The sequence below is a fragment of the Balaenoptera musculus genome, chromosome 5, assembly GCF_009873245.2.
Source record: "Balaenoptera musculus isolate JJ_BM4_2016_0621 chromosome 5, mBalMus1.pri.v3, whole genome shotgun sequence".
Taxonomy (NCBI): Eukaryota; Metazoa; Chordata; class Mammalia; order Artiodactyla; family Balaenopteridae; genus Balaenoptera; species Balaenoptera musculus.
In genome coordinates this window covers 113366691-113382527 of record NC_045789.1, presented here as the reverse complement: position 1 = coordinate 113382527, position 15837 = coordinate 113366691, and the positions used below count along the sequence as shown (strand labels likewise).

The window sequence follows — 15837 nt, the reverse complement described above, 5'->3', positions numbered from 1 at the left end:
AATTCACAGTAAAAAGAATTTAGATGAGCACTGGAAGAACATCCTTATCACTGAGTTAAAGAATATTGGAAATATTTCTTTTTAAGGTTTTAAAAGTTTAAATATTTCTCATTTGTATGTGATTGACTGAATGTGGGGATTTTCTTCCTTTTTCTTTCTTCCCTTCCTTTTTATCTTTTAATCCTTCTTCTTCTACTACTACTTTTTTTTTTTTTTTTTTTTTTTGAGACAGTGTGGTCAACTGCAGGAATAACATGGTGATGGGAATGATAAGAAATGAAATCTTCTCCTTGCTCCACTACTAACCAGAAGTGTGGATTTGGGCAAATCACTTAACCTCTCTGTGGTCTAATGGTCTTATCTACAAATAATATTTATAATGATGACAATGAACAACAATGATGATGACGGTAAAGAAATAAACATTCATGAGCACCAGTTATGTGCCCATCATTGCTTTAGCCTTTTTTTGGGGGGGGGGGTCGGGGCAGGGATGAATGTAAATTTATTGAAACTGGTTTTGGGGAGGATGGGTGAGTGGACAGTTATGGTTTTTCCAAAAAGAACTGTGGGTAGCAGCCAGCGCCCAGCCAAGCGGGAGCGGGTGCTCAGCCACAGACCCTATCTCAGTCCCAATTTCTCCTCCTGCTTCTTGCACTCAAGGCCCAGGTTCCAGGCCTTCCACGTGCTCTTGCGCAGCTTGGTGCGGTGCAAGCCTACGTACTTCGCATTCATCTCAACGCACGGAGTGCACGTAGTTGCTGGGGTCCTTAAAGCTGAAGAAGCTGTAGTCCATGATCTTGCCAGTGCGCTTGTCACAGATGCCCTTAGCCTTAAAGAAGCATGGGAAGGGGAAGGGGCTAAAGGTGAGTTCCAAGATGGCATCTCCATTTCATTGCCCAGATCCCCACAGAAGATTCGGAAACCATCTGCATCCCACTCCAGCAGGCTGGGGTCCTCCCAGCTGCTCCCAGCTGCCGGTGCGAATGCTGCGTCAATTTCTCTGGCTTTCCTTTCTTCTTGTCCTCACCCAGGGACTCTGGGATCTAGAGGGTCACAAGGCCAGGGCGAAGGGGCAGGGGCCAGGAGCTAAGGAATGTGTGCTGGAGGCAGTAAGCCTGGCACACTACTTCCAGCAGGAGGGGCAGGGGCTCAGGCAAATCCATGGTCAGGGCCAGTGGTAGGTGGCCAGGGCCCAAAGACCAGGACCAGCTGGGGTGCTTCCTGCCCTCACAGCCACCAGCACCCTAGCCTCCTCCAGCCCAGCTGCTGTCACCACCACTGCCTCTTCCTTCTCTTCCAGAATCAACCCCAGGCTGACGCCCAGCTCTCGGTATGCTGCTGGCTCTTCTAGGAGAGGCCTCAGAGCAGCCATGGAACCCAGGGAAGGGCTTCAGGACCCCGAGCCATTGGTGATAGCATTAGAGGTGGTCCAGGCAGAAAAGGGGGCCCACGAGGGCCTGGTGAGGGGGCAGCAGGGCCATGGGGTGAGGACTGCCTGCTGTAGAGTAAAGAGCAGACTGTGCTCTCTGTAGCAGGTGGGGGACTAGTGCTGGATACAGGAGAGAAGCCCTCTGTGGTGGGTGCCACAGCTGCTCATGGCAGGAACAGGGCTCCTCCAGCCTTTGGACTGTCCAGTTGAATCCAATCACGGGGGCCAAATGCACCTGGAAAGGAGGCACACCACAAAGGGAGGGTCATCCACCATGGGAGGAACCACTGTGGCCACGGTGGCTGCCCAGGTCTGGAGAGTCTGTTGGACCTGCTGGTATGTTGGTCGCTATCATTGGGCAGGCACAGGAACTGCTGGGAACTGCATTGCTTCTACCATGGGGACTGTGGGCACTGGGGTACAGCAGGCATGGCAGGTGGGATTCTGGTTACCAGAGCCCCAGAACTTCCTGCTCAAACAGGGCCGTCTCCACCTCCATCTCTTCCAAGCATTCTTTGCTGCCCTTGCCTGGGTGCTGGCACCAGGGCCAGGACCACAGGTCCTCCTGCCTGGGAATCGCAGGGCTGGCCCGCCACCTGCTATCATTACTGTGGCAGCATCCTGAATGGGGACGAACCAAAGCAGGCTACTACTGATAAGTCTTTGATATTGGCTTTATGTAAGTTAATGTGGATAAAAGAATATGAGCTTGAGTTGTTTGAAACAATCAAGAAATATTCATTGAGCTGGCTTATTGTGAGCAAAATATTGATTGGGCTTATAAATCTGTGAGTCCCAGGCAAGATATCAGTTTGATCTACAACTTTTGGAATAATTCTATTTCTATATAATATCATTAAAATCACTAAATATACCATGTAGTTTAAAAATAAGATCTTAAGGCTACTTTGAAACAACCATGTGCACATTAATCAACCTTAAAGGACAGAGTTATCTTTTTTGTTTAGCACTTCTATTAAATTTTCATAAAGCAATATTATAACATTTTGTTTATAATCAAATTTTGCAATAAGCTCTATTCTCCATTTCTCTTGATGATTTTATGAGATATTTTGCCCATTGACTGCTCTTCTATGATCAAATAAAACTAGTGGATGAAACCCCAGGTAGAACCAATAAAAATTTTATAGAACCATTTGAGCATTGGTTACATTTCTGGCACATACGGAAAATGTATAGATTAGTCCATTTTTTAAAGTTGAGGAACAGATTCAAGAAGATACAGCTAAACATACATGAAACTTAAATGCTTGCATCAAAATCCATTAAACTGTTTTGGAACTTAGGACAAATCTGTAATTAATATAAACTTATCAGTTAATCAACAAGCATTTGCTAGTTACCCACCAACTACTCAGCTCTAGGTGCTAGGTTCTAAGGGAGGACCAGTGACATAGTTTCTGTCCCCAGAGAGCTCCCCAAATATTCATTATTAAACAATTGAAAATCACCTCTGCACTAGCATATACTCATCCATGATTTTTTCAAATTTTTGGCTATTCTACTTTGCAAATCTTACATGTTGAATTAAGGGTCCTCCAGTCTGTCAGAAAAGTACAACTAACTTAATATATAACTTCCTCAACAACATTAAAATTTAAATATTTGAAAGGAGACAATTGCAAATATGAGTTCTTGAAAATATTAAAGGAAAAAGATGGAGGGCAAATGGATACATCAACGGGCAAATAATAGAGAAGAGAAAGTGAAATTTGTTCCCTAACCTCCACACCAACCCCACTCATAACAGGGCTCCTGTGTCAGAGATGCCCTAAATGACGAGCTCTTTTCAAGAGGAACTGCATGTCCACATATAGAGATACAAATAATTATGAAATGCTGTTTACAGTTTCACTCTGCCATTACCATAAATGACACTGGTGAAAGGAATCATCTATATAATGGGAAGAAAAAAATCAAACTCAAAATGAAAATGACCTGTTTACATATTCCCAATCCAATTCCCACTCAGTATACTCATCCATAATCTATCTGCACCTTTCCCACCTCTTTCATGGTGGCTGCTCTAAACTAAGAGTACTCACTATGATGGAATTAAGAATGTATTTAGTTTTCATGAAGAAGGGGAAAAGCAAAGCACGTGTCATCTTTTGTCAGTTGAACTGATCTTACTGGGTCTTTGATGTCCAAAGATTTCTGATTTAATATATAAATCAAACTATGGATGACCCAAGAAAAAACTTGTTTTATTAGTGAGTTATTCTCAAATCCTAGAGGCTTTCTTTTTAATTCCCAAATGATGAATATTTAAGGAGGATTTGCTAAGTCTTCATCAATTTAAAAATATTTACAATGAGGCTTGAAATTTGGTGGCTCATTGGTCATTTCATAGGGAAAAGGCTTAGAATAAGAGTGCTTCGAAGATACGACTTTATATAGACTATTTCTGGATCTCCATTTCAACCATAGTGGAAGCCCATCTAGCGCTCCTGGCTGGTAGCTCCCTTTTTGGCCACTGGTCTTTTCCCCTGTCTAGCCCCATCAAATGTTTCAATCATACAATCCCCCAAATACGGAGAATGACATTAAATATGATGGTGAGTTAGCCTGGGAGAAGAAAGAGCTATGAAAATTCTTCAAAATTTAACCAGGACCAAGAGGGATGAAAGATTATGAGAGCTGAGAAATAAATACTTAATGAATGAAAGAGAAGCTTAATGACTGGATATCATTATTACATTTTATATTTTACATATATCACATTATTATATTTTATAGACGAAGATACTAAAATTCTCAGAAGCCAAGTGATTTGCCTCAAAGATCCTTACCACCAAGAAGAGGAAGAGCAAAAATTCAAACTTAGATCTGATTTCCAAACTCATGCTTTCAAAAAAGCTAAAATAATTAAGCTCCACACCAGTGTTTCAAACTGTAGGTCATCATGCACAAGTACATCATAAAATCTGTTTAATGGATTGCCAATCAGTGTATATTTCAAAGTATGAAGTAGAGCAAAGAAAAATAGAGTGCACTGTGGATGGCAAGTGTTGATTTTGTTTTGGAGGGGTTTTATTGGTGAAACTTTATATACACATACATGTGTACACACATCTGCATGTGCATGTGCATGTGGTGTGCACCTGTGTGTGTGTGTGTGTGCGTGTGCACACATGCTTCTCTAGATTACAAAAAAAAAAAACAACTAAGGAAGTTTAGGCAAGACCCAAGACATGAGGGCATCTTGGGGAAACAAGATGTTGTTTCAAACCAAATAAGTAAAAAAGCTGATGCTCACAAAGAGCATTCTAAGAGAGGAATGGTTTTTATGATATGCTTATTTGAATTTTATGAAATCAATAATTTTCATTTTAGATGAGTGCTGTGATGCAAATAAGATGAATAACGTTGGGACAAACAAGAATACTTCCTTTTGGGCTTCCCTGGTGGCACAGTGGTTGAGAATCTGCCTGCTAATGCAGGGGACACGGGTTCGAGCCCTGGTCTGGGAAGATCCCACATGCCACGGAGCAGCTGGGCCCGTGAGCCACAACTACTGAGCCTGCGCGTCTGGAGCCTGTGCCCCGCAACGGGAGGGGCCGCGATAGTGAAAGGCCCGCGCACCGCGATGAAGAGCGGTCCCCGCTTGCCGCAAGTAGAGAAAGCCCTCGCACGAACCGAAGACCCAACACAGCCAAAAATAAATAAATAAATAAATAAATAAGGTAGCTATAAAAAAAAAAAAAGAATACTTCCTTTTGAAAATACTAGCAGAATCATGGTTAAACCACATCTACATCTGGAGTTCCAAGAGGGAGTGTGGTATAGTGGAGAACACACATGTTAGAGTTCCTATTCTGTCTCTCCATTACTAGCAATATAATTTAGTTTATTCACTAGTAAAAGGGGAAGTTTCCACTCTGCCTTCTACAGATAGTTACTTAAAAGAGAATATAGAGGGGCGCCTTCAAGATGCTGGAGGAGTAAGATGTGGAGATCACATTCCTCCCCACAAATACATCAGAAATATATCTACATGTGGAACAACTCCTACAGAACACCTACTGAATGCTGGCAGAAGACCTCAGACTTCCCAAAAGGCAAGAAACTCCCCATGTACCGGTGTAGGGCAAAAGAAAAAAGAAAAAATAGACATAAAACAATAGGGACGGGACCTGCACCTCTGGGAGGGAGGTGTGAAGGAGGAAAAGTTTCCACACACTAGGAAGCCCCTTCACTGGCGGGGACGGGGGATGGGCAGGTGGGGGGAAACTTCGGAGCCACGGAGGAAAGCGCAGCAATAGGGGTGCAGAGGGCAAAGTGGAGAGATACCCGCACAGAGGATCAGTGCCGACCAGCACTCACCAGCCCGAGAGGCTTGCCTGCTCCCCCGCCGGGGCGGGCGGGGCCTGGGAGCTGAGGCTCAGGCTTCGGTCGGATCACAGGGAGAGGACTGGGGTTGGCTGCATGAACTAGATGGAAGGGGGCTACTGCACCACAGCTACCCAGGAGGGAGTCCGGGAAAAAGTCCGGAACTGCCTAAGAGGCAAGAGACCATTGTTTCCTGGTGCGTGAGGAGAGGGGATTCAGAGCACTGCCTAAATGAGCTCCAGAGACGGGTGTGAGCCGCAGCTATCAGTGCGAACACAAGAGACGGGCAGGCATGAGATGCTAAGGCTGCTGCTGCAGCCACCAAGAAGCCTGTGTGGAAGCACAGGTCACTATCCACACACTCCCCTCCCGGGAGCCTGTGCAGCCTGCCACTGCCAGGGTCCCATGATGCAGGGACAACTTCGTCGGGAGAACACACGGCGCGCCTCAGGCTGGTGCAAAGTCATGCTGGCCTCTGCCACCGCAGGCTTGCCCTGCATCCATACCCCTCCCGCCCCCCGGCCTGAGCGAGCCAGAGACCCCGAATCAGCTGCTCCTTTAACCCCGTCCTGTCTGGGCAGGAACAGACGCCCTCAGGCGACCTACAGGCAGAGGTGGGGCCAAATACAAAGCTGAGCCCCGGGAGCTGTGCGAACAAGAAAGAGAAAGGGAAATCTCTCCCAGCAGCCTCAGGATCAGCGGATTAAATCTCCACAATCAACGTGATGTACCCTGCATCTCTGGAATACCTGAATAGACAAGGAATCATCCCAAAATTGAGGCGGTGGACTTTGGGAACAGCTGTAGACTTCGGGTTTGCTTTCTGCATCTAATTTGTTTCTGGTTTTATGTTTATCTTAGTTTAGTATTTAGAGCTTATTATGATTGGTAGATTTGTTTATTGATTTGGTTGCTCTCTTCCTTTATTTATTATATATATATTTTTTTTTTTCCTTTTTCTCTCTTTCTGAGTGTGTATGTGCATGCTTCTTTAGGTGATTTTGTCTGTATAGCTTTGCTTTGGCCATTTGTCCGAGGGTTCTGACTGTCCATTTTTTGGTTTGTTTGTTCTTTTGTTTTTAGTATAGTTTTTAGAGCTTGTTATCACTGGTGGATTTGTTTTCTGGTTTGGTTGCTCTCTTCTTTCTTTCTCTCTTTTTTTTTTTATTACTTTTTATTTTTTTATTTTTAATAATTTTTTTCAATTTAATATTTTCTTTCTTCTTTCCTTTCTTTCTTTCTTTCTTTTTTTCTTTCTCTCTCCCTCTTCCTTCCTTCCTTCCTTCCTTCCTTCCTTCCTTCCTTCCCTTTTCTCCCTTTTCTTCTGAGCTGTGTGGCTGACAAGGTCTTGGTGCACTGGCCGGGTGTCAGGCCTGAGCCTCTGAGGTGGGAGAGCCGAGTTCAGGACATTGGTCCACCAGAGACCTCCTGGCCCAATGTAATATCAAATGGCGAAAGCTCTCCCAGAGACCTTCATCTCAACGCTAACACCCAGCTCCACTCAACGACGAGCAAGCTACAGTGCTGGATACCCTACGCCAAACAACTAGCAAGATATGAACACAAACCCACCCATTAGCAGAGAGGTTGCCTACAATCATAATAAATTCACAGACACCCCAAAACACACCACCGGACGTGGTCCTGCCAACCAGAAAGATGAGATCCAGCCTCATCCACCAGAACACAGGCACCAATCCCCTCCACCAGGAAGCCTACACAACCCACTGAACCAACCTTACCCACTGGGAGCAGACACCAAAAACAATGGGAACTACGAACCTGCAGCCTGTGAAAAGGAGACCCCCAAACAAAGTAAGTTAAGCAAAATGAGAAGACAGAGAAATACACAGCAGATGAAGGATCAAGGTAAAAACTCACCAGACCAAACAAATGAAGAGGAAATAGGCAGTCTACTTGAAAAAGAATTCAGAGTAATGATAGTAAAGATGATCCAATATCTTGGAAATAGAATGGAGAAAATAAAAGAAACGTTTAACAAGGACCTAGAAGACCTAAAAAGCAAACAATGATGAACAACACAATAAATGAAACTAAAAATTCTCTAGAAGGAAACAATAGCAGAATAACTGAGGCAGAAGAATGGATAAGTGACCTGGAAGATAAAACAGTGGAAATAACTACTGCAGAGCAGACTAAAGAAAAAAGAATGAAAAGAATTGAGGACAATCTCAGAGACCTCTGGGACAACATTAAATGCACCAACATTCGAATTATAGGGGTCCGAGAAGAAAAAGAGAAAAAAAAAGGGACTGAGAAAATATTTGAAGAGATGATAGTTGAAAACTTCCCTAATACGGGTAAGGAAATAGTCAATCAAGTCCAGGAAGCGCAGAGATTCCCATACAGGATAAATCAAACGAGAAACTTGCCAAGACACATATTAATCAAACTATCAAATACTAAATACAAAGAAAAAATATTAAAATCAGCAAAGGAAAAGTAACAATTAACATACAAGGGAATCCCCATAAGGTTAACAGCTGATCTTTCAGCAGAAACTCTGCAAGCCAGAAGGGAGTGGCAGGACATATTTAAAGTGATGAAAGGGAAAAATCACAACCAAGATTATTCTACCCAGCAAGGATCTCATTCAGATTTGAGGGAGAAATTAAAACCTTTACAGACAAGCAAAAGCTAAGAGAAATCAGCACCACCAAACCAGCTCTACAACAAATGCTAAAGGAACTCTGCTAGGCAGGAAACACAAGAGAAGGAAAAGACTTGCAATAACAAACCCAAAACAGTTAAGAAAATGGTAATAGGAACATAAATATCGATAACTATCCTAAATGTAAATGGATTAAATGCCCCAACTAAGAGATATAGACTGGCTGAATGGATATAAAAACCCGTATATATGCTGTCTGCAAGAGAGTCACTTCAGACGTAGGGACACATACAGACTCAAAGGATGGAAAAAGATATTCCATACAAATGGAAATCAAAAGAAAGCTGGAGTAGCAATTCTCACGTCAGATAAAATAGACTTTAAAATAAAGTCTATTACAAGAGACAAAGAAGGACACTACATAATGATCAAGGGATCAATCCAAGAAGAAGATATAACAATTGTAAATATTTATGCACCCAACATAGGAGCACCTCAATACATAAGGCAAATGCCAACAGCCATAAAAGGAGAAATTGACAGTAACACAGTCATAGTAGGGGGCTTTAACACCTCACTTTCACCAATGGACAGATCATCCAAAATGAAAATAAATAAGGAAACACAAGCTTTAAATGATACATTAAACAAGATGGACTTAATTGATATTTATAGGACATTCCAGCCAAAAACAACAGAATACACTTTGTTCTCAAGTGCTCATGGAACATTCTCCAGGATAGATCATATCTTGGGTCACAAATCAAGCCTTGGTAAATTTAAGAAAATTGAAATCGTATCAAGTATCTTTTCTGACCACAACGCTATGAGACTAGATATCAATTACAGGAAAAAATCTGTAAAAATTACAAACACATGGAAGCTAAACAATACACTATTAAATAACCAACATATCACTGAAGAAATCAAAAAATAACTGGAAACAAATGACAATGAAAACATGACAACCCAAAACCTATGGGACGCACCAAAAGCAGTTCTAAGTTATAGCAATACAATCCTACTTCAAGAAACAAGAAACATCTCAAATAAACAACTCAAGCTTACACCTAAAGCAATTAGAGAAAGAAGAACAAAAAACCCCAAAGTTAGCAGAAGGAAAGAAATCATAAAGATCAGATCAGAGATAAATGAAAAAGAAATGAAGGAAATGGTAGCAAAGATCAATAAAACTAAAAGTTGGTTCTTTGAGAAGATAAACAAAATTGAAAAACCATTAGGCAGACTCATCAAGAAAAAAAGGGAGAAGACTCAAATCAATAGAATTAGAAATGAAAAAGGAGAAGTAACAACTGACACCACAGATATACAAAGGATCATGAGAGATTACTGCAAGCAACTATATGCCAATATGATGGACAACCTGGAAGAAATGGACAAATTCTTAGAAAAGTACAACCTTCTGAGACTGAACCAGGAAGAAATAGAAAATATGAACAGACCAATCACAAGCACTGAATTTGAAACTGTGATTAAAAATCTTCCAACAAACAAAAGCCCAGGACCAGATGGCTTCACAGGCGAATTCTATCAAACATTTAGAGAAGAGCTAACACCTATCCTTCTCAAACTCTTCCAAAATATAGCAGAGGGAGGAACACTCCCAAACTCATTCTACGAGGCCACCATCACCCTGATACCAAAACCAGACAAAGATGCCACAAAAAAAGAAAACTATAGGCCAATATCACTGATGAACACAGATGCAAAAATCCTCAACAAAATACTCGCAAACAGAATCCAACAGCACATTAAAAGGATCATACACCATGATCAACTGGGGTTTACCCCAGAAGTGCAAGGATTCTTCAATATATGCAAATCAATCAATGTGATAAACCATATTAACAAATCGAAGGAGAAAAACCACATAATCATCTCAATAGATGCAGAAAAAGCTTTTGACAAAATTCAACACCCATTTATGATAACAACCCTCCAGAAAGTAGGCATAGAGTGAACTTACCTCAACATAATAAAGGCCATATATGACAAACCCACAGCCAACATCATTCTCAATGGTGAAAAACTGAAACTAAGATCAGGAACTAAGATCAGGAACAAGACAAGGTTGCCCAATTTCACCACCATGTTCAAAACCATTCAACATGGTTTTGGCAGTTGTAGCCACAGCAATCAGAGAAGAAAAAGAAATAAAAGGAATCCAAAATCGGAGAAGAAGAAATAAAACTGTGTCTATTTGCAGATGTCATGATACTATACATAGAGAATCCTAAAGATGCTACCAGAAAACTATTAGAGCTAATCAATGAATTTGGTAAAGTAGCAGGATGCAAAATTAATGTACAGAAATCTCTTGCATTCCTATATACTAATGATGAAAAATCTGAAGGAGAAATTAAGGAAACACTCCCATTTACCACTGCAACAAAAAGAATAAAATACCTAGGAATAAACCTACCTAAGGAGACAAAAGACCTGTATGCAGAAAAGTATAAGACACTGATGAAAGAAATTAAAGATGATGCAAACAGATGGAGAGATATACCATGTTCTTGGATTAGAAGAATCAACATTGTGAAAATGACTATACTACCCAAAGCAATCTACAAATTCAGTGCCATCCCTATCAAACTACCAATGCCATTTTTCACGGAACTAGGACAAAACATTTCACAATACGTATGGAAACACAAAAGACCCCGAATAGCAAAAGCAATCTTGAGAAAGAAAAATGGAGCTGGAGGAATCAGGCTCCCAGAATTCAGAGTACACTACAAAGCTACAGTAATCAAGACAGTATGGTACTGGCACAAAAACAGAAATATAGATCAATGGAACAGGATAGAAAGCCCAGAGATAAACCCACGCACATATGGTCACCTTATCTTTGATAAAGGAGGAAAGAATATACAATGGAGAAAAGACAGCCTCTTCAATAAGTGGAGCTGGGAAAACTGGACAGCTACATGTAAAAGAATGAAATTAGAACTCTCCCTAACACCATACACAAAAATAAACTCAAAATGGATTAAAGACCTAAATGTAAGTCCAGACACTATCAAACTCTTAGAGGAAAACATAAGCAGAACACTATGACATAAATCACAGCGAGATCCTTTTTGACCTACCTCTTAGAGAAATGGAAATAAAAACAAAAATAAATAAATGGGACCTAATGAAACTTAAAAGCTTTTTTTGCACAGCAAAGGAAACCATAAACAAGATGAAAAGACAACCCTCAGAATGGGAGAAAATATTTTCAAATGAAGCAACTGACAAAGGATTAATCTCCAAAATATACAGCAGCACATGCAGCTCAATATCAAAAAAACAAACAACCTAATCCAAAAATGGGCAGAAGACCTAAATAGACATTTATCCAAAGAAGACATACAGATTGCCAACAAACACATGAAAGCATGCTCAACATCATTAATCATTAGAGAAATGCAAATCAAAACTACAATGAGGTCTCATCTCACACTGGTCAGAATGGCCGTCATCAAAAAATCTACAAACAATAAATGCTGGAGAGAGTGTGGAGTAAAGGGAACCCTCCTGCACCGTTGGTGGGAATGTTAATTGGTGCAGCCACTATGGAGAACAGTATGGAGTTTCCTTAAAAAACTAAAAATAGAACTACCATACGATCCAGCAATCCCACTACTGGGCATATACCCTGAGAAAACCATAATTCCAAAAGAGTCATGTACCACAATGTTCATTGCAGCTCTACTTACAATAGCCAGGACATGGAAGCAACCTAAGTGTCCATCGACAGATGAATGGATAAAGAAGATGTGGCTCATATATGCAATAGAATATTACTCAGCCATAAAACAGAACGAAATTGATTTATCTGTAGTGAGGTGGATGGACCTAGAGACTATCATACAGAGTGAAGTAAGTCAGAAAGAGAAAAACAAATACCGTATGCTAACACATATATATGGAATCTTAAAAACAAACAAACAAAAAAAAACAATGGTTCTGAAAAACCTAGGGGCAGGACAGGAATAAAGACGCAGACGTAGAGAATGGACCTGTGGACACGGGGAGAGGGAAGGGTAAGCTGGGATGAAGTGAGAGAGTGGCATGGACATATATACACTACCAAATGTAAAACAGATAGCTAGTGGGAAGCAGCCGCATAGCACAGGGAGATTAGCTTGGTGCTTTGTGTCCACCTAGAGGGGTGGGTTAGGGAGCGTGGGAGGGAGACGCAAGATGGAGGACATATGGGCACATATGTATATGTGTAGCTGATTCACACTATTCATATGTGTAGCAGAAACTAACACACCTTTGTAGAGCAATTATACTCCAATAAAGATGTTAACAGTAAATAAAAAATATATATAAATAAAATAAAATGGCAAAAATGCAAAAAAAAAGAATATAAAGTAATGTATGTTTATGTTATTTGGACTCTTGCAAATGTAAGATATTATGATTTCCTGGTTAGATGCAGAAAGTAATAAATTCACACATATTCCTAATTCTTTGTTTTCTATCACAGAGATCTGATTAAAGATGATGAGCTGAATTGAGTGCTTTTTCTTTCATGGAAGGGGCCACAAGCAGATGGCACTCTGAAGTCAGAAGTCCATGTTGAGTTTCACTGGGCTAAAATCATGGTGTCAGCAGGCCTGCATTCCTTCCAGAGGTTCTAGGGTAGAACAGTTCTTTTTGCCTTTTCCAGCTTCTAGAGGCCACCTGCACTCCTTGGCTTGTGTCTTCTTCCTCCATGGTTAAAGCCCACAGAGGCATGTACAAATCACTCTTGAATTGAGTATTTTGGGTCTAACATATAATGCTTACCTGGGCTGGGGAAATTATTAAGTTAGACAGAAATGATTGTTTTTAAATGTATTTTGAATTCTAATGAAACCTAAAAAGCAAATGGGAACCTGGCCTCTTAGTAGTCATCCTGTCAAAAATTCAAAAAGCTGTTATTTTACTACTGAGTTTTGACTCTCCTAAGTTAAATGTCATTTTCATGTGGTCTCATTTCTCTGGTTAAATTAATTTTATGAGAAATGATAGATAAATTATTTCTTTAGTATTTGACTTAACATGTGTTAAAGCAAGACATCTGACTTAACATGAAGCTCAAAGACAGAAAATTATTTGAGCTACTTATTATAATAGTCATGGTTTAAAGAGATTTAGACATTAAAAGTTAGCAGCAAATTATTTAAATAAAACCTAAAACTTATTACAGTTTATTCTCATGTGTCAGGCTTAGATCTAAGCTTTTAATTGCATTAACTCATTTAACCCTGAATTGAACATTATGAGTTATGAACTACCTGGTGATTCTAGCTCAGAAACTGTATTCTTAACCCTTACAATTAAAACAAAAAAAACACTATGGGTTCTGCATTATAATTCTATTTTGCTTTCTTTAGACCTCAATTTTTCATTAACTCTTAATTGATATTTTTTAGAATAAAAATATCTCAACCTCTGATAATAAGTCAGTAGTTAAGGAGAAAAATTATTTCCTTTAGGCCTCTAGACTTACAATGTCTAAGAGTGTCAAAATTAGAAAGGAATTCTATGATGAATTCTAGATAGTTATAGTATTATGTCCATGCCAAGCTTAGTTAGTTTTAATTTAACTTAAAACTGGAGGAAAGGGGTTATGTTTGGTTGATCCCATAAGTTACTTACAGTAGTAAAATTCTTTGGTTCTTAAATGACAAGTAATGAGAGTATAATTTCCAGAAGATTTAAAGAAAATATTCACTAGACGAAGTCTCATCTTTGTATATTTATCACTGACTCATTTAATATTTCAATCAACTCATCTTAAAAGAGGGCATTAAAAACATGGATCTTCTTCTGACATAGAATTTATCAAGATTGGCAAGCAGGGGAAGGAATGTATATCAGAATTAACCAGTAACTTTTTTTTAAATGAAACGAGAAAACTCCTCTAGTGGGGCAGCCTGAAGTGGATGTGCCTCCAGGGGCCAAGGGTGAGATTGAAGTGAGAGAGGGAAAGAGTGGCAGGATCTCAAAGGGAAGGAAGCAAGACAGGAGCATGGAACCTAAAAAGGTTCCACACAGCTCATTCTAGTATGTGCTGTGTCCGCCTACTTCTAGTGAGGCACAAGAATGCTGTCCACAATATTAATCTCAGATAAAAACATGGCACAGAGTTTCAAATTAATGTAAACTAGAGAAAGCTTAAATTCAGTAATTAATAATAACTGAATATCAGTTATTCACCTAAACTTTTTTGTACCTGTATTGTATGCCAAGCATTGTGCGAGGAGCCAAGTCTACATTTCCAGGTACCCATAAAAAAATCTAGTAATGTTATTAGATAATTAATAATTAATAATATCCCCCTTTTTTACAATTTTAATTAAAAATAAGCCAAATTTGGCTTGCTGTGCTCTAAAAGAATATGGGAAGAGTGAGGAGGGAGTCATCAAACAAGAAAAGTTAGCTTATAGGAGTCTTCCAAGTACCACACCATCACTCTGCTTTCCATCATAATATTGGGCTGGCCAAAAAGTTCATTCAGGTTTTTCCAGACGATGTTATGGAAAAAACTTTTTGGCCAACCCAATAAAATGATTCCTGCGAATTGCATTCAGTATCAATTTCAGGTTTGTCTGCAATACACAAGCCAGCTTAGTCACTTTATCCTCTGAACAATCACAAAATTTGGTTCTTTTCACAATTGATTGTGTTTTGTGTCCTGTTTATCTTCCCAACAAGGCTTCTTATGAACAAAAGTCAAATCTATTCACCTTTGTAACCTCTACGCCTAATATAGTACCTAGCACAAGGCGAAGGATACTGCAGTAATATTCTTACAATGAATGAGCTAATGAATAGTATGGACCATGCAGAGGTTAACAGGATTTTGTTTAATTCATCCGGTCACTGTGCATTTTATCAGGAAATGTGGTCAGTGCACAGACAAGTCAGGTACAACTACGTCCACCTCTAGCCTTTAAACACAGTCCGGAAAAGTGCACTCTCTGAGGCTGAAGCTGGTTAACATTAATGTGTATAAGAGCAAATTAGACCGTGAGAGAAGGATTTAATCTAAAGTGGCTTTTCTCAGCCTGGAATCCTTGGATGTGCTCTTGAGGATCTCACAATTCTCTGAGAATTTTTTTAATCTGATATTTGCATTTAAGTGCCAATCTTAAAAAAATTAATAGACATATATGCTAGATCATCTGGGTAAATCACATTTAATTAAATATCATCTAGTAATTTCTTGTTCTTGTGTTCTTGATTGATTCCAAGGGATCATTTAAAGGAACATGTATTTTAATGCAGGATTTCTGAAACTGAAGCATACAGATGTATTCTCAGGGTTCCCCAAAAAATCTCCTTCTCTAAGTAGAAGAAATATTACCTCAAGAGATGGTCTGTAAACATAACCTGATGAAACTTGGGTCTTTCC

General features: G+C 39.9%; 1 protein-coding gene and 1 pseudogene across 17 annotated transcripts in view; both read right to left on the bottom strand.

Moving 5' to 3' along the window:
• The window catches only part of ANK2 (ankyrin 2), a 591117-nt gene that overhangs the window by 194695 nt on the left and 380585 nt on the right, over positions 1–15837 (bottom strand). The window lies entirely within an intron of this gene.
• LOC118895853 lies at positions 622–2038 on the bottom strand (annotated as a pseudogene).